We start from the raw sequence: 24,517 nt of genomic DNA on the forward strand, positions 1-24,517 counted from the left end.
TTTTTACACAACATCTCCTCTGTTGCTGGCAAATGATACACCATTACTGGAAGAAACCACATGCTCTACAACTTGATCTTAATGAAGCACAGATTTGTGGTCAAGCAGTGAATTGTTCAGCTAAAACTCAAACCAATACAACTTTCTTGGATCACCTAATGAGATAGATCTTTCCTCAGCTATGTATTTACAAATCAAGATAAAGCCCAAACTCAGTTAAATTATTTGTACCTTGGTAACTTTAAACAATAAAGCAATTGGATTGATTTTTTCTCTAAGTCATTCCTTGCATTGAATGAAACTTACAGGTCATATTGGTAACAAGTCAGCATTTCACTCAGCTGAGTTTTTAGTCGTTCCTTCCTTGTAACATGTTAAATTATAGACAGGCATTTCTTGGATACTTTCTAACTGCACTGTGCTAATGAAAATAAACTTAGGAGACTGTTTATTGAAAATAAACTTAGGAGACTCACCCAAGGAAAAGCGGCTAGGTGTACTAAGACTATTCACATTTGTATTTTGGTCTACCAATATCCATAACCAAAATTAGGATAATGCTGTCTAATTATGCAGTATAATGAAATAATTTGAGTGAGGCTTTGTCTCATACTGGTGTTCAATGACTTTAGGCAGAGATTATTCAGACTTCACAGTGAAAAAGGAAACAAAATTGGTATCTAGAGTCCAGAGATGATTATCATGATTCTTCTGAGGAACTGTGAAATGTGTTTTCATATGTTCATATATAAGTATGTATACCATATATATGCATACGTTGTCTTGCTAGCCATAGCTGATAGCAATTATGCGGACATAATATTCCAAGCAATCTTATCTTACAATATAGCAAAATATTATTGATATGGTATTCTTATGATCTATAAAGTGGCTGATAGAATACTCTATTATTAAAACCCTGTAATTCTGTGGGTCTCCTGAGTGACATAAGTAATACTTTAAATATGTTATTATGAATGCTGTCAAAGCTAAGCTATGAATACACTGGAGCTGGAGAGAGTGGAATATTCCTGCACACTGCTGTGAAAGTTAAAGTATTCTAATCCCATTGAAGGCTTTAGTTGTAAAAACTGCATTCTTACTCGATCCAATTTAGGATGATATTTCAAATGAACAGATGAGGGCGTAGCAGGGAAGAATGAAGACATGAAAAAAATCAGCAGAATTGTATGTACCTACAGAAGATGGTGAGGGGTCCAAGATTTATAAACAAAACCTAATAGAACTGGCTTAATGTCAGTATTGCTATCCTTTTCCCTTGTAACACAATCATTAAACTGGAAGGTTTTTTTGTTTGTTTGTTTGTTTTTCTTCATTCTAAGAGATCCATTTCAGTCAGAAATTCATAGAAGTCGAACCTTAGGAATGTCTTCCAGTTGGGATAATCAGCTTTATTTAAGTTTAAATTGAGCAATTAAGTGAGAGGAACTTTTTAAGCAGTTCTTACAAAAACTAACTTCTGTGCTGTAATGTGGCTGGCCCATTTTTGTTTTCATCCAACATTTAAGTTCTGGGAGCAAATACCATATTTTTTAGCTAGACATTCTTTGCCTCAAACACATGTAGATTCATTAGAGAATACACAAAAAACAATAATAACAATGATGATAATAAAATTATAAGTCTGTTTCAGGACCTTGGCAGAGAGAAAAAAAGATGCATAAATACAAAGTGAAATCTTATTGTTTAGGGCTATTTGCATTGTTTTGAAAGACATTAAACATCTATTACACTAAAATTAATAAATTAATAATAAATTATTAATTAACATTTCAGTCAAAAGGAGAGAACAAACTAATTAATTCCACCAAGGTAAATTATTACATTTTGTTTTCTATAGCCTCAAGGAAGCCTTTTAACCACATGCAATTTCTTCTTCCCTTTTTTTTTTTTCTATTACATTGGAACATTTGATAATGAGCATTTATGTCTCTGCAGCCAGCATACTAATATGGTCACTGTTGTTTTTTCCAAGTTAGTAATTAAAGACACAGATGTGTTTTACAGACCACTGGTGTCTCGCTCAACTGATGTGGCTTACATTAGGTTTGGCCTGAGTGGACAAAGCCTGCTGATGTGCTGGTGCAACCCCCAGTTACTTAGCATTCAGAGAATGGCAGTATGCCTTGGGGAAGGCAGCAGGCATGTCATTCCTGCTTGCCATGGTTAGGAGCACAGCAGCTGTTTGCCCTGTAATTCTTTACACTGGCTCTGGCAGGCTTTTCAGGACTGAAAATGAAGATTTGCTTTTGCATTCTGTGCATATATAGAAATAAAGGAATGATCCAGGAATGGTGCTCAGCACAGGAGTGCTGCTGAAGCCTCCATATGGTCCTGAGGTTCAAATGTCAAGACCAAGTTTCAATCTGTATTTCCTCCAGTACTCAATGGTCAGGACAACCCCCATCTTGTGCATTAGAACATTCAATATCTATCTCTATATATATATTTAAAAAAATAATAATAAAAAGCTGTGTTTTTTGTGTTGTTAAAATTACTATTTTGTCATTTTCTTCCTGTCTTCCTTTCTTTTGTTAATGGTTTTCTTTTTTCATCCTCCTCCTCCTCCTTCTCTGCAGGGCAGCTTTGAGGAAAATTATACAAGACTTTTCAATAAGATTCAGCAGCAAATAGAGTGAATTATAAACTTTCTCAGAAGTTTTGGAATTGCTCTAGGATATGGAAAATTTTTTGGTGGCTAAAAAGATTAGGAAGAGGAAGGCAGCAAAGAAATTAACAGAAGTGCTGAGCTCCAAAAACTCAGGATAATGGAGGCTTCCCAGGATTTGTTCTAAATATTTGTCTAATATCTGAAGCCCAGAAGAAACTGAAAGATCAGATGAAAAGATTAGGAAATTTTTGCAGATTTTCACTGTTATTCTGATTAGAAAAAGACTAGTGCACTGCATTGGAATATCTTGCTTTTGCTGCCAAGCCATAATTGAACTAGAAAAGTTCTCACAGATCATCTCGTTATTCTGGTGTTGTGCTTTTAATAATCCAATTATTCTACTTTGTTTTCTGAGGACATACCTTCTGGCTTCCTTGCAAGTTATTAATATTGTGCTGGGAGTGAAAAAAAAAATGAGATATGGAAACAAAAGCTGAAATGAAGAGAGGCAAACCACCACATGGGAGTCATTGCTGCTGTTATTTCTGAGAAAACTGTGCTCAAACAAAAGCTGTTTCCTGAGTGTTTAGGTAACGAATATTCAAAACAGTATTTTTTCAGTTATAACAATTTTCCTTTGGAATTAATATGATGACACAAATAAGAAATTATGTATTTTGAAAGTAGATTTTATTTCACTGCAGGCTGTGAAAAATAAAAATCTATTTGTCTAACAAAAGTATTAAAGTAACAAAGTTCTCAGAATTTCTTACGTTTTGTTACTGAGCACTATTTTTTCCTTTTTACTTCTCCCCATCTTCATTTAGTCTCTTGTCAAATAAGTCACAGCATTACAGGTAAGAAGGCAATTTATCCTTTTTAGGGAATAAACTGTGGTCAGTGAAGACATTTTTTTTTTTTTAATTAAGGTGCCTAGGTGTTAATGTCTAGGTGTTAATGTGTATTTTTAATGTTATGCTTCATGGATAAGCACCTTGTTTTCAGGGTCTACTGGGCACAAACCAAAATATATTAAATTTACCCTCAGACACTGTTGCAGATTTGGGTGTAAATGGTTATCTAGCTAAGTAAACAAAAGGTCTTCCATTTACTTCAGTAAACAAAGAGTCTGGCTGCCATTAAAAATGATCTTTGATTACCAAGGTTTTTTGTTTGTTTGTTTGTTTTTGTTTTTTTCCTAAGAGACATAAAGTCCTTTAGTTCTATTTAAATACAGATTTACATTGCTTTAGGTTAAATCAGGATTTTCTGTAATACATGCATACTTTTGCAGGTTCTTTTCATTGTACTAGGAGAACAATTTCTTACTTTAGGATGATTAAGACAATCAAGATTAGCATGTCTATTATGTTACACTAAAATCAACAGGCTATTGAATGTTCTCTCTGCATGGGCTTCAGTACCTTTAAGGGGAACCTTCTCCTGTGTTGGCTTCATAACATCTTTCTTCAGGGCATACGCACATGATCTGACATGGGGTCCTCCAGGGGCTGCAGTGTGGATACCTTCTATGACGTGGACCTCTCCTCTGGTTCATACCTGCTCTACCATGGTCCCCTCCATGGGATGTAGGGAATTCTTTGCTCTGGTGCCTGGAGTACTTTGCTCCTTTTTCTTCACTCACCTCAATGTTCCCTCCATTGTTTTTCACACAGTATTTTTCCTCACTCCTCATCCTGCTCTGCAGTGTTTCGTCCTTTCTTAAATATGTGAACCTGTGGACACAGAGTGTCCCCAGCTTGAATAATGGTGTCTGTTGTGCTCTGCAGTGGGATGGTTGGAGCTGGCTGGAACTGGCTGTGAGCAGCACTGGGCAGTCCCTGGCAGTTCCTCACAGAGGACACCCAGCGCCCTGTCCACTGGCAAGACCTTGCCACATAAATCCAATGCAAAATTCTCCAAGAAATGTGAGAAACCTAAAGACATTGGTGCAATTGATTCAGTAGGATGCATCATATGTAGCCAATGCAAGCCCAGTGTCCCAGAAAGTGTTTTCATGTTAGCCAAGCTGTGAAATCAAAGAACTTCAACATTGGTGCTCATTGATGAGCCCATATTGTGTTAAGAATACTTCAGTCAAATTATTGCATTCACTGTTACATAGTGCTAACAATTTCCTGCCCTGTTTAAATAGGATACTAAGTCTGTCCTGCAATGACTTTGTGCTCTGCTTTTACCATAGAATTGACTCTTCACTATTACTCATGCTAGACATCAGGCAAGCTGGGAATTTCATGTCAGAAGCTAGACTGGAAGGCGGATAATCTGTCTTCTGAAGTACAGATCTATAGCACTGGTCTCAGAGAATTTCAAACTATTGACAAGCCTGAGACTCACAATTGAGGAGTCCTGAGAGCAGTGATGTGTATGCTTACAAATTTAGTAATTTCTCTATAGCTACTCAAGTATTTCTCCTAGATAGTAAATGTCTGGGGCAGCTTTTCTGTGAGTCCCCAAATCCATCCTATCTTTGTGTTTACAAACAAATCTTTGTGAAAGGTTCTAAAAATGTACATAATTGATAAGTTTTGTTGTTGTTTTTGAGATTGGTATTAGTATTTAAAGGTGTATACTTTTTAATTACCCTTTTTACTTGAGCAAAAAGGAATACTGTGGGAATAGCAAGAAATCCAGAAATCCAGAAAGTAAAGCTTTTAGCATTTCTGCAATGCACTACAAGAGAAATTCACTTCTGTGAACACTTCTCTAGCAATAAGGATACATGTTTTCCTTTTTTTTTTCTCTCTCTTCAGTAGAGATTGTGACTTCACTGTTAAGTTCAAGACAAACATATTTGAATACCTACATGCAGATTTCCACGTCAGAAAGAAGTTCTCAATACAATTAATAGGTTCTACATATCAGAGATTATTTACCTTTTATCTATTTATTTATGTGACAATTCTGAGGGATTAAAATATTTTCAAAATTGTTTAGACTATAAGTATAGTCATTGTAATGCTCCAAAATCTACTTGTCTCTCAGGCAACAGTTCAGTAAGGATTTCCAAAACTGCATATATTCTGTAAAACATAAACTAAAACAAAACTGAGCTAGACAATATCTCAGAGTGCCAGTTCTTCAACAGCTTGTGTTCACATTTTATTTTATTTTTTTAATTTTTTTGAAGATATACTGTTTTTTTAGTCTTACACACATATAGTAAAAAAAAAAAAAAAAAAAGATCCTTACTCTCATCTTCTATGTACCACAACACAAATAATAAATAATGTCAGTAATGTGTTATATTGATGAGTATTTCAACTCCTCAGACTGCTCCTGGCTGTATGACTGGTGCACATGTGAAACAATAGCTGTGGGTAATAGTAGGATATATGAAGGTTGGTAGTCTGTTGGTGACATCCCTCATACGATCTCCCAGTAAGCAGCACACTACTCTCAAGAGTGGATCAGGTCAGCAAATAGGTGCCTCTGTACCTCTCAGAAGGGAGTCACCTACTACTATCACCCATCACGTGTTCTTAGTTACACTGGTTAAAAGACCAAAGTCACAAGTCTAAAGTATCACAGGAAGACAGAATAGATTATATTTATCATTAAGTCCTAAGTCCTCAGAAATGTGAAGACTTCGCTGTCAAATCTCCTAGACTGAGGAAGTAGATCACACTCTATGCTCAAAGGAGATTAATACCTTCTTCCAATATTTCTTGACTGTAGTATCACTGTCCTAGTCTCTAAACCTAGCATCTAGATTTAGATTTACCTCTTTTCATTCCTTTCATAAACATATCAAACATCATGTGAAATCATTCAGATTTCTTTTGTCTCATTGGAATGCTTCCAGAATATCACTTTTCACATGCTTAGAATGTCTTCTAATTTGCATCAAAATATATTCATGACTAATTTATAACTTTTTTGATCTTGCGCTGGTGTTATTTTGTAACTTAAGTAGCTCATCTGTATCTTGATGTTTATCCTCTTAAAGTGTTTGAAATGCCATCATACTCTCTTCTTAAGGTCTTTGCTTTAAGAAATGAAGACATAGAAAGAAGACATAGAAAGCCTGTAAATCTCTCTCCTCACAGTATAGAAAATGAATGACTTTTCACTTTGCACTATTAAATTCTATTCTATTTTACACCAGTCAGCACTGTCATTTAATTCTTCCTACATAATAATCCTGCCATCTTCTGTATTGGTAGAGACTCCCAGCTACTGTAGTCCACAAATTACAAAAATCTCTCACTTGTCTCCCTCTTCAGGTATCTTCCCTGTTTTGTAGCACTCATTAATCCTGACATTTCTGCTTGAACTAATAATCTCCTGTGGGGCAGTATTTAATTTCTGTTCCTAAATTTAAATCGATTAACTCCACAGCATTTTCATCTAATAATTCTTACCATAAAATAAAGATAATATTTGATACAACATAGACTTCATAAAATCAGACTGAAAATGTGTCATACTCTCCATACTCTCCATTTACTGTCATGTTATGAATTTTCCTTTCCTTCAAAATTCATTGTATGACTTAAAACAGCAATGAAGTCAAGCTAACAGACTAATATTTGTCTAGAAAGGTTTTTGAAAGTTTTTTCTTCTCCCCCCCCCCTTTTTTTTTTTTCCTGTTTATGAGTAAAGGTATCAGTATTCTCCAGTCACAGAATATTTTTATGGATTAGCTAAAAATCATGCCACTCTGTCAGGTTGATCCTGGCCAACACCCATCAAATTTCTTTTTTACTCTTCTCTCCCATAGGATTGGAAGAAAATTGTAGAAAGGGAGAGGATCTACAGATTGAGATAAGGACACTGTTGCTGTCACCTGTGTCATTTGGAAGAATATTCATTAATATATTTTCTATTTTGGATTTTATTGACTCTTGTTAAAACAAAATGTATTCATTCACATTTAGAATTGTTTACTACTTATTACTGACACTTAGTTTGCTTCAGCTTCTTTAAGTTTTCATCTGTGTTCCTGGTTTGCAAAAAGGCGTTAATGCTTTTCTTCAGTTCCTTTAGTTTAAGGTGTAAATAGGTCTGAAAACAGGGAAAAAGAAACCTGCATTCCCATGTCAATTATCCAGAAGGCACTTTATCAAGTAGGTGTCCCAGACTACAACTTGAAATAAGAACCGTACTCTAAGCTTGGTCCTTTATTTCTAAAATTTCATAACCTGATAGGCTACAAATACAGAATTCTGGATTTTCTTCTGGGTGAAATAGCTTCTCCCACAAAGTGTATGTGCTGGGGAGAAGTGAAGGGAAGTGAAGCACATTAGTACAACTAAGAACATTTCAAAGTTTATTTGCAAAAATTCTTCCTGATGGTGTTTCTTTTATTTTTCACATACATGATTAGAGACAGGAATGGAAATTACAGGCAGACTAATGAAGGGCAAACTAATATAGTGATGGCAGATTATGATTGTATATATTTTCAGTACTTTCTTCCATAAACATATTTATACTTTCTTACTTTCCACTTCCTCAGCCTAGATTTGCTTAGATAGGTTTTTCGACAGATCAAAAAGCTTTCTGGCCTACTGCTCCTCTGAACAAAGAAGAGGCAGTGGATCTCTATAATTTAAAATCTCACCTCCCTGAGATATCGGAGTGATCATGAAGGAGACTAAAAAAAAATGTATCCAAATCTGAATACCAGAGTTAAGTGACTGAAACACAGTTAGAACAATCTGAGCATAATCAAACAGTCTCTTCCCTTTTATAGACCACTTTTCAGATAGTCTTTTGATGATGGAAAATTTGAAAAATACTCATAAGATATCTTCATTATTTCAGGCTTTACTCAAACTCTAAATACTAAGAATTGCATTACCTATTTAGAAGTAGGATTTAAGTTTTTCAGCAAAAAACTTAATCTTCTACAACTCTATAACACCAACGCAGAAATGAAATCTTTTTTCTGTTTGTGTTGCATTAAAACCTATGAATTTTATTTATTTTCTTCATAACTTTTATGACACAGCTTTGGGAATAATACACACGTAATTCATATATATTTAATTACATTTCTGTCTCTAGGTTATTGAAGTCTTAGTTTTTTTAATCAAGTGCCCCACTCTTGCTCTTTCTATAACTATTCTTTGAACCAAAAATTTCTGAGCCTTGTATTAGAAATATTATATTGCAAGTGAATATGACAGTAGCAGATCAACAGAATGTCTATTTGACAATAACGTTTCTGAGGTAGATTATCATGAATAATACATATTTAACTTATTTAACGTAGTCTGAAAAGTTATGCAAATCACATTTGTAAATTGCCTACATTTTTAGTTGTTTTGACAGAGAAGGTAAACGGTCTTAGCTGATGCCACACAAAAGTGACATGCAGGTTACGCACAGTAAATCCTTAGGATTATTTTTAATAATGAGATCTGGATTAAAAGCTGTTATTCATACAAAATGTTCACACAGTTGGAAACTCCATGTTCTTAGTGGTATGTTAACACAGTACCAGAAAATTAGCAAGCCAAACAATGTAAGCCTTCTGTTACTTGTAAATCAGAATGATAGCTGGGATGGGAAACATGGACTTAAAGTGTGGACATCTGTGGTGGGTTCACTCCAGCCAGCAGGTAAGCACCACACAGCTGCTTACTCAGTCCCCTCAGCCACAGTGGGATGGGGACAGAATAGGAAGAGCAAAAGCAAGAACTTACCCAAACTCCCCACCCTCTTTGTTCAGTTTAGGTCATCTGTCCAGGTTGTCTCCCCTCCCAGCTTCGTGTCCAACCCTGGTGTACTCATCAGGGGGTCAGAATGGGAAAAAGAGAAAGCCTTGAAGCTGCATAAGAACTGCTCAACCATAGCCAAAACACTGGTGTTCTATCGACATTGTTTTAGTCACATCTCCAAAACACAGCACAGTAGGAGCTATGAAAAAATTTAACTCCAACCCAGCCAGAGCCAGTACAACATCCTTACAAACTGACTTTTCTGTCTAGTCACTTTCTACCTGTAAACATGATGTACCTATACTTTTTCAGACTTCTATCTTAGGTTGTGCTGAAAAGTGTGACCCAAGGAAAACTAGGCCGCTTGTAGATATGTATCTTTCAAAGGCCAGGTGGACAAGCCAACCAAGAGCCTGCAATGCACCCTTCCAGAAAAAATGGCCAATGCCTTCTGGACGGCATTTGGAAGCACAGTGCCAGCAGGTTGAGGGAATTGATTGTTCTACTCTACTTAAGCACTGGTAAGAGACACCTGGAATTCTGTGTCCAGCTCTAGGCTCCCCAGTGCAGGAAAGATATGGACTTACTGGGGTGAGTCTGGTGCAGAGACACAAAGCGGATTAAGGAACTGAATCATCTGTTATGAGGAAAGGCTGAGAGAGCTTGGACTGTTCAGCCTGGACTTATCTCAGTAGTGTCCACTGGCAGGACAAGAAACAACAGGTACACATTAAAACACATGAAATTCTGTCAGAACACAAAGAAACACTATTTCATTGTGGCTGCGGTCAAACACTGGCATGTGTTACAAACACAGGTCATGGGGTCTCATTCTTTGGAAATAATCAAAATCCTACTAGACTTGGCCCTGGACAACCTGCTGTGGCAGACCTTTCTTGAGCAGGGGTATTAGACTAGAAGATCTCGAGAGGTACCTTATAATGTAAATGATTCTGTGATTCAGTAGATTCAGATATCACCAGGAATTCAAATAGACATAAAATTGTTGCTCAGAACATCAAGACATTACTAGTAGTTCACTGGAGGACATCAACATATTATTTTTTTCATAAATTAATATTCAAATGTAATGTTTATGTAATGTTATTCCTCTTGTTCTCTGAAATCATGTACTCTAAAATTATATTGCAGTTGTACTAGATGACTTTTAAGGTCCCTTCCAACACAAACCATTCTGATTCTATGATTCTATGTCTGAGGTATGTTACTTTAAGGTGCAAGGAAGCTTGATTTAGCTTTGAAATGTATTGTGTGTATGAAAGATTTCAGTTACAATAATCTGAAGTTTATTCCAGATACCAAAACAAAAATAACTTCAAACCTCCCCCCAAAAGAGAAAAGAGAAAAAAGAGGGGGAAAAGAAAAAAAAAAAAAAAAGAGAGAGAGAAAAGAAAAAAGAGAGAAGAAAAGAAAGCAATAAATAAAAGAAAAAAGAAAAAAAAAGCTTGCTTTTGTTGTCAAGAGGAAAAAATGACCATAATAAATTGCAAAACATATCATCAGAAATAACTCCTGCTGCAACTCATTTAATGCTATTGCATGCGAAAAAAAAAAAAAGAGCCATAGACTGAAATCACCTTTATTCTTGCTTACATAAAGAACTAGCTATTTTAAGTGGTGCTGAAATAAGCATAACCAATTGCAGTGCCAAGTATTACAGCAGTGAATTTGGCATATAGAATTATTGCGTCTGATACATAATCTAACAAATTTCCAAACAAACATTCTGGAAACAATTACAAGTAAGCAAGCAACCCTGAGCAAATACCATTGAAGTTTTAAATTGCATTTTGGTCACCCACAACCATTTAAAAAAATGTTCCGCAGAATTTCTATGCCTAGAGCAAAAAAATAAAAAAAAATAAAAATAAAAAAGAGTTTTTGCTGTCCTGCCAATTGAGAGTTTAATGTTGTGAATCATTAGGAAACATACACATTAGTTTAAAAAAAAATAATTGTTTAGTTTATAGTCACTTGAGGCTACAGTCTCAATCAAACCTCAGCTGTAGTGGGCTAGGAGAACATACAATGTAGTATAAACACAGTTTGTTGATATATCACTGACAGAAGCATATGTTACACTATTAACTTCCAAAACAAACATATGAAAAATGTTACAAAGAAAGGAAAAATGCTTTAACATTTAAAAATCAGATTTTAGGTTATTTTAGCAAAAAAAAAAAAAAAAAAAAAAGATACATTTGTAGATGTAAATTTTATTCTTTTTACATCTATGTGACTTTAAAAAATAGCGAAGTAATAAGTACACTAATGATAAATAATGATTTTCATAGAGCATAACCTAATAAATTTTAGGGGTTGGGCATGTTCCTGGGAAGTCTAGAAAGATGTCTATTCCTATTTATTAAACATGCAGCTCTTTGAATATGTACAAGTTTATTAGTAAAGAAAAACATTAAATTCATTATTTCATTGTTGTTTTGAGTAGGAATATACTCTTTGCTGTTTAGAAAGAGCTTGCATCTTTTTTAAGTCATTAGGCTCAGAAGACTCGTTCATCATAAGAGTCTGTGAAGCTATGAGCACCAAGAACCTCAAAGTTAACCACACGGTATAAGGAAGATTCATTAGTCAGTGCATAAGCTGAGCAACGAATTACCAAAGGCTTGTTAACTTTTATCTTCATCAATATAGTTAAACTGTTCTGAAATAAGCCACTTTGCCAGACTAAGGAGTATCAATATCTTAATATTAATCATAAATATACGCAGCAGTTCAACAAAAGAAAAGGTAGAGATCAAAAGATGATAGTGTCAAAGCCATACTTGTGGAATGATTCTCAAATATATATCCACTGTTGCTGCTATTGTAACGATTGGACAATTTTTTGTAACAATTATTGTAACAATTCAGTGGGAGTAAGACATGGTAGCCAATTCTGCAATTGTGCTTTCTAATCATGAGAATATCTCTCTGAATTAAGAGAATACTCTCAATGTGTGTGCAGTGTATCAGTAGTTAGGGTGTAGCTGTAGCTGTTATGGGGAAGGAAGAAGTTGTCTTCTTGATGTAGATATTTTGACTCTGGTAAAGTATGTAATTTATTTTGGTCTTCACAATAAATTGTTGATTGTTGATTTCCATCAGAGGAACTTTTTAAACCTCTCTGTCAACGTCCACAATGGAAGCAAAAAGATTAATACCAACCAAATTAACAAATTATGGACCCACAAAATATTTAAATACCTTACAAATTAATTTGTTTTTAGTTTATATTAGTTTGAACAAGAAATGTAATGTTTTCCTTCAGAGACATGCATTAACAAATGAATTACTCTGTACTGCTGACTTTACACTTCTGTAAATGTTTCACCTGTATTAATGGACTGAAACATTGAACAAAGAAACCTAGCAATGGAATAGACTGTAGAAATATCAGACCTGGTTCCTTCACAGCTGGAGGCAATCTTGTAGTAACCACATTTAGTTTATTATGCTAGTCTATTGTATTATATTAATACTTCATGAAGATTCAAATGGTAACCATTTCATGTTTCACGCCTTACAGGCCATAGAACGTAACCTAATAGTCTATAGCAAAGTGAAGTATATTAAAAGATATAACCACTAATAAACACAGCTGTTAAGTCCACAGTTCCATCAATATTTAATATTCTGTTGTGCGTATAAAACAACTGCAAGCAATACAAAGTACAATACGCTATAAACAGGTGGCATTAATTTGCTCATTGTAAACTTCACCTTTGTATAGGAAAGAGTAGACAGAATATATTTTCCCTTCATTTTAAGAAAGTGTCTTGTGGACGTATCTGGAAGTCAGAGCTGGTGCCCATTGTTAATGTAACAGATGTGTTTATTTCTAAAATGCTCCCTTAAAACTATACTTTATTAATAACAAACATGACTGGAGCAGAAAACTGTAATGCCAACAAGTTTCTTCATAGTTCTCCACTTTCCCCCTTTTATCCTGTTTACATGTTCTCATTCCTATATAATAAAGACAAGGTTTTTGTCCCTGAATTTTATCATTAAGAGAGGAAAGGAGACACATACAGAACATTTAGATTATTTCCCCCTCCACCGTTGCCATCCTGATGAACACATCATTTTGTTACTCTACTGCTCTTTATTTCAACTGTTTAATATTACATTTCCAGATAATCTGAATCTCTTCACAAACTCATGGAGAATTTGTATAAAAGGAGTAAACTGACAAACACAAACAAGAATGGGATTGCTAAAGTGAAAAGTTTTTGTTAAAATATGAGGCTTTTTATCTGCACATGCTGTATTCTAACCACTGAAAAGAGAAGGTATAGGAAAAAAGTCTGGGAAGCTGTATGGCCCTTGTAGGAAGATGCACCAACCTGTGAAACACAGACTCCTCACTGGCAGTGGTTGAACCTTTGTCTTTATTATTCTGAATGAGCTCTACTGCTGACCCAAAGTTGACACACGCCCTCTTTGAAGCAGAAATGTCTTCTGTTCAACTCAGTAAGGATAATGGTACAGAGGGCAGGTGAGGAGAGGATACTGCTTTTTTTTTTTTTTTTTCTTTTCTTTGTGAGCTCTTTAAAGTGTATGGAAGTTCCTTCTTTCTTCCATTCATTCAGCATAGTGGAAAAAAGTCTTCTAGCATTTAAATATTTAGAATCCAATAATGATGAGTTAAATCCTCTGTGTTATTCTTAGCTGAAGGGAAGTCCCATTCGATCTCCTTTTCCTTGTCAATCCTCCTCCTAACTCTGAGATGTGCAGGGTGAGGGTACACTGAAGAACACAGCTTCAGGGTGCTCATTGTTCAGCAGCTGCTGGGAGCTCTTTGATTCCTTTTCTCTCATAATTTCTCTGGCATACATTTAGATCTTTTATCAAGCAACATTTTTCACATCTAAGACTGTTTAAGTAACAGTTTTTCTTAGTCATGTTGTAGTTTAACCCCATTTAAGAAAACTAATCCTCAAGGCTTCTTACAACTATAACAGAAACACTTGCAACAAGTATTTCCTGTTACTTCAGCAATCACATACCAATGGCAATAAGCTACCTTGCCAGATCTTTTTTTTTTTTCCCAGTTTATAATGTTGGGAGGAGGAGGAAGCACATTGTAAAAAAAACTTTCCTAGAGTACAGAGTCATTGATGAATCCTAAGAAAAGTATTCAAAGTACTAATTTTTCCTACTTCCCTTTTCAACCAAAGAATTTGGAGTAAAAATGACCGCAGAAGATTAAAATTAAATTAGAAGTCCTCCAGGAGACTGAGAGGCTGTCTGAAATTTCGTGATTGTATATTCAATCCTGAGCTCAATATTTTTTCAAACTATGAATTGACAAAAGGCAGGTCTAAATTAAATGCAGCATCCTGCCACTGATGTTCAATATCGACCCAGAAAACCGTAGCATTGTGCAGTGCCTTGCTCAAAAAGGTAAGCCTCACCTCTGCTTCTGAAACACAAAAAGTCTTGACAAACTCAGGCTTTTCTGTGTTACATGATATAAATATGTCTAAATAAACTCCAGATACATCTTAGAAGATGGATGTACATCACCAGTAGACAATTTCCCCAGCCAAGTAAAGTGGCATCCTTCCTGATGGACAGAAGTTAAAACATAATTTTAAGAATGTTATACAAATCTTAATGAAGACTTCACTAATGTTGAAGCACAATGGCCTGAATTTCTTAATCAGGATGTCTATGTTCCCACAAAGGCAACCTGTATTCAAGTGGCTGAACATCTATACTGCTGGCAACTTCAAAAGACCTGGACGAGCATGCCAGGGAGCAATGAACAAATGGCTGTTGCACAAGGAGCCAATGATCTGGAAGCCAGTGGTGTCCCAGCATAGGTGTTGCCCTCACTAAGCAGGGCCTGACCACAATGGGTAGAGAAGGGTGCTAGTGACAGTCCCACAGCAGACATGGCAAATGAGGGAACCAGAGCCGTTTTTTTTTGTTGTTTTGGTTTGGTTTTGTTTGTTTGTTTGTTTGTTGTCTGTTGTTTTTTGTTTTGTTTTCTTTTGTTTTGTTTTGTTTTTCAGCAGTGGCAGAAGACAAGTATAAGAGATCGACACACCTATGGCATCACTGGGGCAGGGACTGATGACCCCAGCTGGGCTGAAATGGTGCTCCGTGGCCACTGGTCAGGTTGGGGAAGCCCAGCTAAGGCTGAGCAGGCACAGTCAGGGCTGCAAGTACCCTCAGAATCATGACACAGTGGATACTTTGGCCCCAAGGGTTTAAACAGGATTTGAGGACTACACTAAGGTGGTGTTGATTCTGATGAACTCCATCCCTGAGCAAGTGGAGTGTTAATTTTGTGCTCCATGCAACTATTTTTAAATGAATTGCTTTTCTTCTAAATGTAATGATTCTTTAATGTAAATGATCTTTTCAGCTTGGCCTTACATATGAATACATAGAATAATTAATCTGTAACAGACTACATAAATATCAGTTAACGCTTTGCCACAAGTCTCAAAAAGGAGATCTTATATCCCTTAATTAAACTGTTGCTACTTTCATTTGCACACAGATATGAGGTATATATGTTATAACCCTATATCAAAAACTCGTACTTGATGTAACTTTGCTAACTTGTATTCTTGGTGATGTGGCTTGCCAGTCCATTATCTTCTATTTTCAGCCATGTTATGTGGGTTAAATGGTACCATGTGTATCATGAATAAAAGATTTGTCTCTGGCTGCAATTTTACACCTTAGAAGTGCATGCTAGCTGAATGACTTAGGAGAATAGGAGCCTTTTGTTTACTACTGTACAAATCTGTATTGGTTTACCTTGTCATCTTCTTGGATCAGGGATTGCTGGGACAAAGATCGTTATAGTCTCTCGGTGGTGGTTCAAGAGGTGGGAGGGAAATTCATTCAGCTTGATCTTCATAAAACTGGTGTGATCAAAATGGTTCAGAGACACCCTGAGGAAGATGTTAGGCAGAATATCAATCATTTTACTGAATGTGTCTTTATCACTTTAAATAATTTAATCCCTGGACAGATCTTAGCCTTTGCTACTTTCAGTGAAAGTGTATTGCTGTCCACCTAACTAGCTTTTGGAGCTTTTATCTATAGTCTTATAGTCTGCCAGATAACTTTGCCATATTATCTATGTCTTTCTTATTACACAATTAGAAAATATCTACATGGAGATACAGTTTTACAGCATTACCAACTTTATGCTCTTCCATAATGCAGCATCTCACTGTTTAAATTAAGCATTCCTATGTGTGCATATAACACTATGTCTTGGTATCCAAACTGGATATTCTTGATATTCTTTTGTCATCAGCTCTTTGGGTTAAGATTCATAGAGCATATGACCTGACTACCTAAGAATTAATCTTTCCCCTGTTGCCATACTACTATAACTGTATATAGCCTGAGCAATCAGGCTATATACCTTCTCTCTGAAGATGCATGTATCTGTGAGCTTCTTCCCTCACCTATTGTAAACGGGCCCTATTAGGTATAGTGCAAAACGTGTGTTGCGAGTCTGGAAATGGCTGAGGGTAATATTCCCTTTAAATTTGAGGGTGGGGCTGTTTTTGTTTGTTTGCTTGTTTGCATGTAGTTTACTCAGCTGAGTTTTTTTTTTAAATAATTGCTTAACTTCTACTAGGTGCCTCAGTCTTGTGTAGATTTTTTTTAAAACACTATTTATATGGAGATAAATGTTTTATTATAAAAGTTACTTGACTAGCCTAATTATCTTGAAAGAAAGGAAGTCATATATATGAAAGATACTCCAGGAAAATATCTACTAAATAGCAGTTACGGGTTTCTCAAAATGTATTCAGTCACTATTTGCTGAAATTTGACAGTGATGTTTGCAATAGAATTTCTTTTTAGCTTGGCTTTATAGCATGACATTATAATATGCTATTAAACTACTTTATCCTTTTCTAGTCTTACACGCTTAATTCTAGATTCTGATTATCATAATAGTGTTGTGTGACTCAAATTATTTCAAAATGACACACACCAAGATAAATCACCACCTTTTTTCTAGAGGAAATGGAGAACAGTTGGACATCAAAAGTCCAAGATCAGAGTCTGCTACCAAAACAGTATGACATAGTTCTATGTTGATATTACCAAAGGAAATTAAATTTGGACACTATGCTACAAGACAATATTTTCTTAGGCCTAAATCTTTTCTTTGGCTTTACTTGTACAAAGTAAAATCAGACCTGTGACAGCAAAAAGGAGAAAAAAGTGGAAATAATGTTTGTGAGTTTGCATAGTAAAATGAGACAAAATCAAGGCAAACTATGGTCTGTAATTTTACTATCCATATAATAGAATTATATGATTTGCGACTGTTGCATTCACAAGGTCATGAGTCATTCCAGCTGTTTCCTGGAAATTATAATATAACTTCTGAAGATTTTTGTATTTTCAGAAAACCTCCCTTGCTTAATTTTTAGATACTAAGCCTTGTCCTGAAAATTAAGAAACACAGGTTCAATTAGTCAGCTCAGTTACTCTATACAGATGCAAAGTGGTGCCAGATGTCAATTGCATTAGTCATTATTATTATTATAATTGATTTTCTAATACTATTTTACTTTTCTATTTAATTATGTTCTTACATGTTTTTATTCTCTTTACCGGCAATTACCATGACATCTTGATCCCAGGCCTACAGGGAAAACAAGTGAGTGTGGCTCTCTTGATCTCTCATCTCTCTTTCTGGGAGCAGTGTATGTCCCTTGTGAATCCCCTTACAGAAACAATGTAGTGCAATATAAGAAATGAGGGCCTATCGCATGTCTTCTTTCTTTTCCCCAGTCATCTTAGGGGCTCAAAAGCTGTGGAACAGGAATGAGGCAACAGCATTTTATCTTCCTTTGGCCTAGCACCTAAAAAGTCCACATCCATGTCTTCTAGACATTTTTTCATTACAAACACTGCTTATACATTTGCAAATTTTTTCAGAGATTTGTTGTGATCCGACCTATGATATCTTTTAAGTACAAACTATGTAAAATGTTAAATATCTATTTTTAAAGAGACAGATGATATATGGAAGAATGCTTAGATAGATAGACTATATTCCTAAAGAGCTGAGGCCATGGCCTTTTGGTCTTTCAATTCATTTTATATAAGTATTTACAAGACTAGCCGATTTCATTGATGATCTATCAGGACAAAGCTATTCAGTTTAATAATTAAAGTGGAAGTTTAGAGGCTACATTTCTAAAAAGTTTTTACATTAATAAAACCATCCCCAAACCATTCCTAGTTGAAAACCTCCTACACACTTACTTGCATACCCTGTGTATGAATACATACCTTTTTTGAAAAATAACGTTCTCTGCACTTTCTACTCCTTTGTGAAATTTTGGAATCCTCTCTTAATGTGAATGTGTCCACTCCGACACATTTGGGACATTTCCATGGGTGCATATTTTTGTAGTTTTATTATTGCTGTTTGTGGTTTGTCATAACAAAACCCTAAATCAGATCTCTCCTTCAATGTGTCTTTCCACCTTTTTCAGTGGTCTATCTGGATTTTTACTTTATTATTATTATTATTATTTTTTCTCCATCAGTAAAACCTGATCTCTCTTCTCTTCTGTAATGAGGCCATCACTCTAAGAAATTGTTTTTCTCTTTTGCTTACAACCAGGTGTTCATGCTAATTACTGCTAACTGTAAAATTTTTGTAACCAATTCATTAGATTCCTTTAGACTTTTTAATGTAATGGGCTGTCATCAAACAAATTATATGAGATAAAACAGTCACAAGGTTTATAACTGAGTAATCTGAAAAATGTTCAAAATGATTGAATGCCTTATATCAAATGTCTGACATAGTGATAAGTGAGGTATAAGATCTATCAACAGGAAAAAAGAGATTAATTCATGACCAGTCAAATTACTGAGTGTTATTTAATATTCTATTAATCAAAGCTATATGCTGGCACCTCAGTCAAATCTTACCACCTTCTCCTCACAGTAGGTTAGTTTCCACAAGTCTGTTGGATGTGGTTTAAACAAAATTTTGCATTGACATTTCTGAGCATATTACAGAGAAATTCACATCATTCACTTCTATCAGTCTTACATACTATCTTGGAAATATGCAAAGTTAAAAAAAAAGTGCAATGACTAAATACACTTCATCTATGTTTGACGGTTTAGGTGACTCTTGAAAGAATTGTTTTTTTAATGTTTTTTTTCATTTCCCCTCTCATGCAGACACAGTTGCACAAGACATTTTTATGCACCTGGACTCTAAATTATTTTGGATCTAGTCTCTCTCTCTTATTTTGTATTGGCCATCTTTTCTGGTTTTGTGTCATACACATTTTTACCTGCTTATTAAAACATATCCAGGAGTGTATGCCTATGCTACTTCTTTCTATGATTTTCTCCTTGTTTCTGCACAACTTAAGACACAACTTCCTATATTATGTACCTATATTAGGTACATAAACATGTACATTCTGTATGGCTGTATAGATATTTAATTACTTTCTTTTTTTTCTTCTTACTCCTCATTTTAAAATTATTTTTTATTTTTATTTACCTATGCCTGTTCAAAACTACTCTCTTCTTATTTTCAATTGAATTTTGAAATCTTTACTCAGGTGGACTGCTTTCCACAACTGATAAAACATGTCATACTTGTATATTTACCAGACACTCAGGAAAAAAAAAAAAGTTTTTTTTTTTTTTTTCTCATTGTGGAAAATGGTTCTGGACACCATCCGCTACCATCAGGAAGATATTTCTGACGTGTCTTGAACAGCATAGCTCGTGCATTCCCTTGACTGCCAATATTGACCTGTTTTCAAAAACTAAATGCAGAAATAGCTGGATAATGTTTAGTAGAGAAATTCCTATCTACTCTGGCTTTTAATTCAAAACTGCTTTGCCTTCTTTCTTTGAGCAGCCTCAGTAGAATACCTCTCTTTCTTTTTACTTTTCAGTCAAAATGATTTCAAGTACTTCTTTTGTTTTTGGTAGATTCCATTCATTCCTAGCTGTTTTATTATTCTGTTCACAGAGTTTCCTAGTTTTTTTTTTTTTCTAAGAAATCTGTATTTCCTATTTCCTATGCTTTTTTTCTTCTGAATGCCATTTGTTTTCATTTATAGACTTTACCTTAGTATTTCTTCTCTTTGTCATGTGCTAGTTAATACCTTTCATTTGAAGCACACTGGAGAAAATTTGGCATATGTAAAACATTTTAAATATTTATAATTGTTTAATATAATTTCTATTTTTTTTAATATAATACAGTTTTTTAGTTCTAACTTGTGCTGATTTGTTCATGTAATGCTAACTCTCAGATGAGAGTAACATTTACAAAAATAAAAATAAAAATGGAGATTGAGTCCTACCAATTTATTTTTCAAAGGGAAATTTCTCTTCCCTGTGACATGTTATTCTACCTTTTCTTTACACCTTTATCTCACAAATTCCTATCCCCCACAAACACATGCATTTAAGATCAAGGAGCAAAAATACAGATTCCCACACAGACAGTCACACAGAGTGGTTGAGGTTGGAAGGGACCTGTGGAGATCATCTAGTCCAGCCCCCTGCTCAAGCAGGGTCACCTCTAACATGTTGCACAGGATCACACACAGGTGGGTTCTGAATATTTCCACAAAAGGAGACTCCACAGCCTCTCTGGGCAATATGTGCCAGTTCTCTATCACCCTCAGAAAAGAAGTTTTTCCTCTTATTCAGATGGATCTTCCTGTTTTTTGGTTTGTACCAATTGCCTCTTTACCTGTCTCTGGGCATCATTGAAAGAAGTCCAGCCTCATCCTCTTGACACTGTCCTTTCAGATATTTGTATACACTGATAAGATCCCCTCTCAGTCTTCTCTTCTCTAGGCTAAACAGGCCGAGCTCTCCCAGCCTTTCCTCATATGAAAGATGCTGCTGTCCCCTAGTCGTCTTCATAGTCCTCCATAAGACTTGCTCCAGGAGCTCCATGTCCCTCTTCTACTGGGGAGTCCAGAACTGGACACAATACTCCAGGTGAGGCCTTGCTAGGGCTGAGTAGAGGTGGAGAATCACCTCCCTTGACCTGCTGGCAACACTTCCTAAAGCCGCCCAGGTTAATATTGACCTTGGCTGCAAGGGCACATTGCTGACTCCCAGGTCCTTCTCCAAAGAGCTGCTTTCCAGCAGGTCAGCTCTCAATGTGTACTGGTGCATGGGGTTATTCCTCTCTAGGTGCAGGACCCTGCACTTGCCTTGGTTGAACTTCATGAGGTTCCTCACCGCCCAATGCTCCAGCCTGTCCAGGTCACTCTGAATGGCAGCACAGGTCTTTGGTGTACGGGCCACTCCTCCCAGTTTTGTGTCAACAGCAAACTTACTAAGGGTACACTCTGTCCCTTCATCCAGGTCACTGACGAATAAGTTGAACGAGACTGGACTAAGTACTGACCCCTGGGGGATACTGCTAGCTGCAGGCTTTCAACTAGATTGTGACACTGATCGCAACCCTCTGAGCTCTGCCATCCAGCCAGTTTTCAATCCACCTCACTGTCCGCTCATCTACCCCACACTTTCAGCTTGCTTGTGAGTATAGTTTGGGAGACAGTGTCAAAAGCCTTGCTAAAGTCAAGGTAGACAGCAATTACTGTTCTTCCCTCACTGACCAAGTCAGTCATTCCATCATAGAAGGCTATCAGATTGGGTAAGCATGATTTCTCCTTGGTGAATCCATGCTGACTACTTCTGATCACCTTTTTATCCTACACATGCTTAGAAATGATTCACTGAAAGATCAGTATCATAATGTACTTCTGCAATGGAAATGTTTACCCTGGTAAAAGCAAGTCCTTGGCATGTTCCATACCCTCACACCTTCCTCACCACCTGCCTTCCTCTCATGTTACGTCCTTGTGAGCTGCACTGTGAAAGTGATGGGAGATGTACCCAAGGACCAACAACTCAGCCTGCTCTGAGAGGCTGCACAGGAGCAGTGAGTTTAAAGGCTTCACTGAGCTAGAGAGGTGAGTCTGGCACTCACTGTACTTGCAACTGTACTTTGTGGACAACATAGAGGCAGAGAATGGTAGATTTTCCTCACAACATAAAGGGAAAAGAAAGATAACATATTATTTAAAATTCAGTTTTTTATTTTATTATTTTATTTTATTTTATTTTATTTTATTTTATTTTATTTTATTTTATTTTATTTTATTTATTTTATTTTATTTTATTTTATTTTATTTTATTTTATTTTATTTTATTTATTTTATTTTATTTTATTTTATTTTATTTTATTTTATTTTTTCCCCCAATGTGAGAATTCAGAAATCATCTTAGAAGGTATTTGCATGCTCTAACACTGGGTACTTAATCTCCTCTTTATGATGCGATATGAGCAATTTTGCACAGATTCCTATGGTTTAATGTTATTTCTGAAAGACAGTTTTGTCAGTTCATAGCACTGACAGAGAGGAAGGTTTTAAGAAAGAAAGATATACCAGACAAGGGTCAATGAAGCTGAACACTCTTTCTTAGTGTGGCTAATGCTATATTAGACGTGCTTTAAAGCATGTATCTCTGTAGAAGTAGCCACTACATTTTATTTTTTTTTATATACATGTAAATTGCATAAACCTGCTTCCTACTGATTTTATTATCATAATCTAAACTCTAGGAGAAATACTGGAAATGTATAAGCTGAAAAATCTGCATCCACTTTACCCACTCTGTTTGAAATAAAGCAAGTCCTAAATGAGTTACAGAAATCTGAAAACCTAACAAAACATGCAGTGAAGCAAGCATTACTGAAATGCTTGAGAGACTCTGACTAGCAAAAGAGAAAAAAGCGCAGTCGTGCAAATAAGCAGAAGATAAGAAAGACAGATGTTTTATTGACCTCCCACTCACTGGAATTAGGTTGCCAGTTTTGTTACTCCTCTGCAGCTGTTTGCAATGGTCAGGTGGGAAGTCAGTGCCTGACAGACATCACAGTAGGTATGTCCATAAATCAGATAACATATTTATGGAAAAAGTCCAATTCTAATCTGAAAATGTAGGGAACATCACCCTAGTGATATAGGGAGACAATTTCAGTTTCAGTCATTCCACAAAAGGCAAATATGTTGAGTATCTGGCAGAGAAAAATATATGCTGGCAGCATTTCATGTTTCATGATATAAAAGAAAAATCAAAGGCATGTTTTACCAGGTTCTGACAGTGGCTACTGAAAGACAACTCTTCCGGTAAGCAGTTCATGAGTAAGCATCCTGTCTTCCTGTTCACTTCCACATTCTCATCCTTACCATGCCCCCTGCACTCCCATAACCACAAGTCAGAAACACAGAAGGTATGTAGCAGGGTAATAGATCTTCTAATGCAGAATGCAAGTAATGCTTTGCACAGAGATATACATTAAACCATATAGCAGTGTGGTAGGGACTCTCAGACACTGAACACCACACAGCAGCACTAATTTTTCATTAAAGTACTGAAGGTGAAAAATGATATATCAGTCCTGATATCTAAGATTGGTCTTCAGAGTTTGTTTTCCCCCTCCATGCTAGAAAATCTTTAAAAGTTTGTTGTTTTTTTTTTTTTTTTTTTTTTTTGTGTGTGTCTGAGGCATTTAAATTGGTTATACCTTAGTGACAATGGTTTTACTCATTTGAGATATTGTGCAAAATTTTTCACTTAAGTAAAACAGACATTCTTCTGTGCAGGAGAGGTCAGTAGGTAACCACAGGCTGTAGGTGGGCACTGCTTCTAGAGCACAAAGAATATTCTTGAAACACCCTTATTAATCTCATAGCTTTTGCTGTGCTTACTGTGATGTTTAAACAGAATTAAACTGCGAGCTCCCTTTAAGCTCCACAAAGACCTAACTACACATTTAAGAGTATGAGGAAGTCAAAAGTAAAACTAAGACTTGGAATATCATGAAAAATAATGAGCATAAAGAAAAGGATGTTCTTCAGCTTCCTAATACTAGGAATGTGAGTAACAAATGAGACAAACCAGAAATTCTTATTAGCAGAAAAAAAGTTATGTAGATGGAAATAGTGAAACCAGTTGGGATAACTTACACAATGTTATCCTAAAATCACAGGTTTTAGATTATATACAAAAGATAAAAAAGATAGAGGGCAAAAATGGTGATATCCTTTATGACAGACATTACCTATTGTAACTCTTAATCATTTGGATGGTTGGT

The 24,517-nt window shown here is 35.7% G+C and overlaps 1 long non-coding RNA gene across 1 annotated transcript in view; it reads right to left on the bottom strand.

Moving 5' to 3' along the window:
- Positions 1-24,517, bottom strand: part of LOC310898617 — a 56,362-nt gene that overhangs the window by 8,954 nt on the left and 22,891 nt on the right. The window contains exon 2 of the long non-coding RNA XR_014583496.1: positions 16,123-16,259. This is a non-coding gene — a long non-coding RNA (uncharacterized lncRNA). The remainder of the gene's footprint in view (positions 1-16,122; positions 16,260-24,517) is intronic.

This window comes from Anser anser, assembly GCF_964211835.1.
Source record: "Anser anser genome assembly, chromosome: 4".
Lineage (NCBI taxonomy): Eukaryota > Metazoa > Chordata > Aves > Anseriformes > Anatidae > Anser > Anser anser.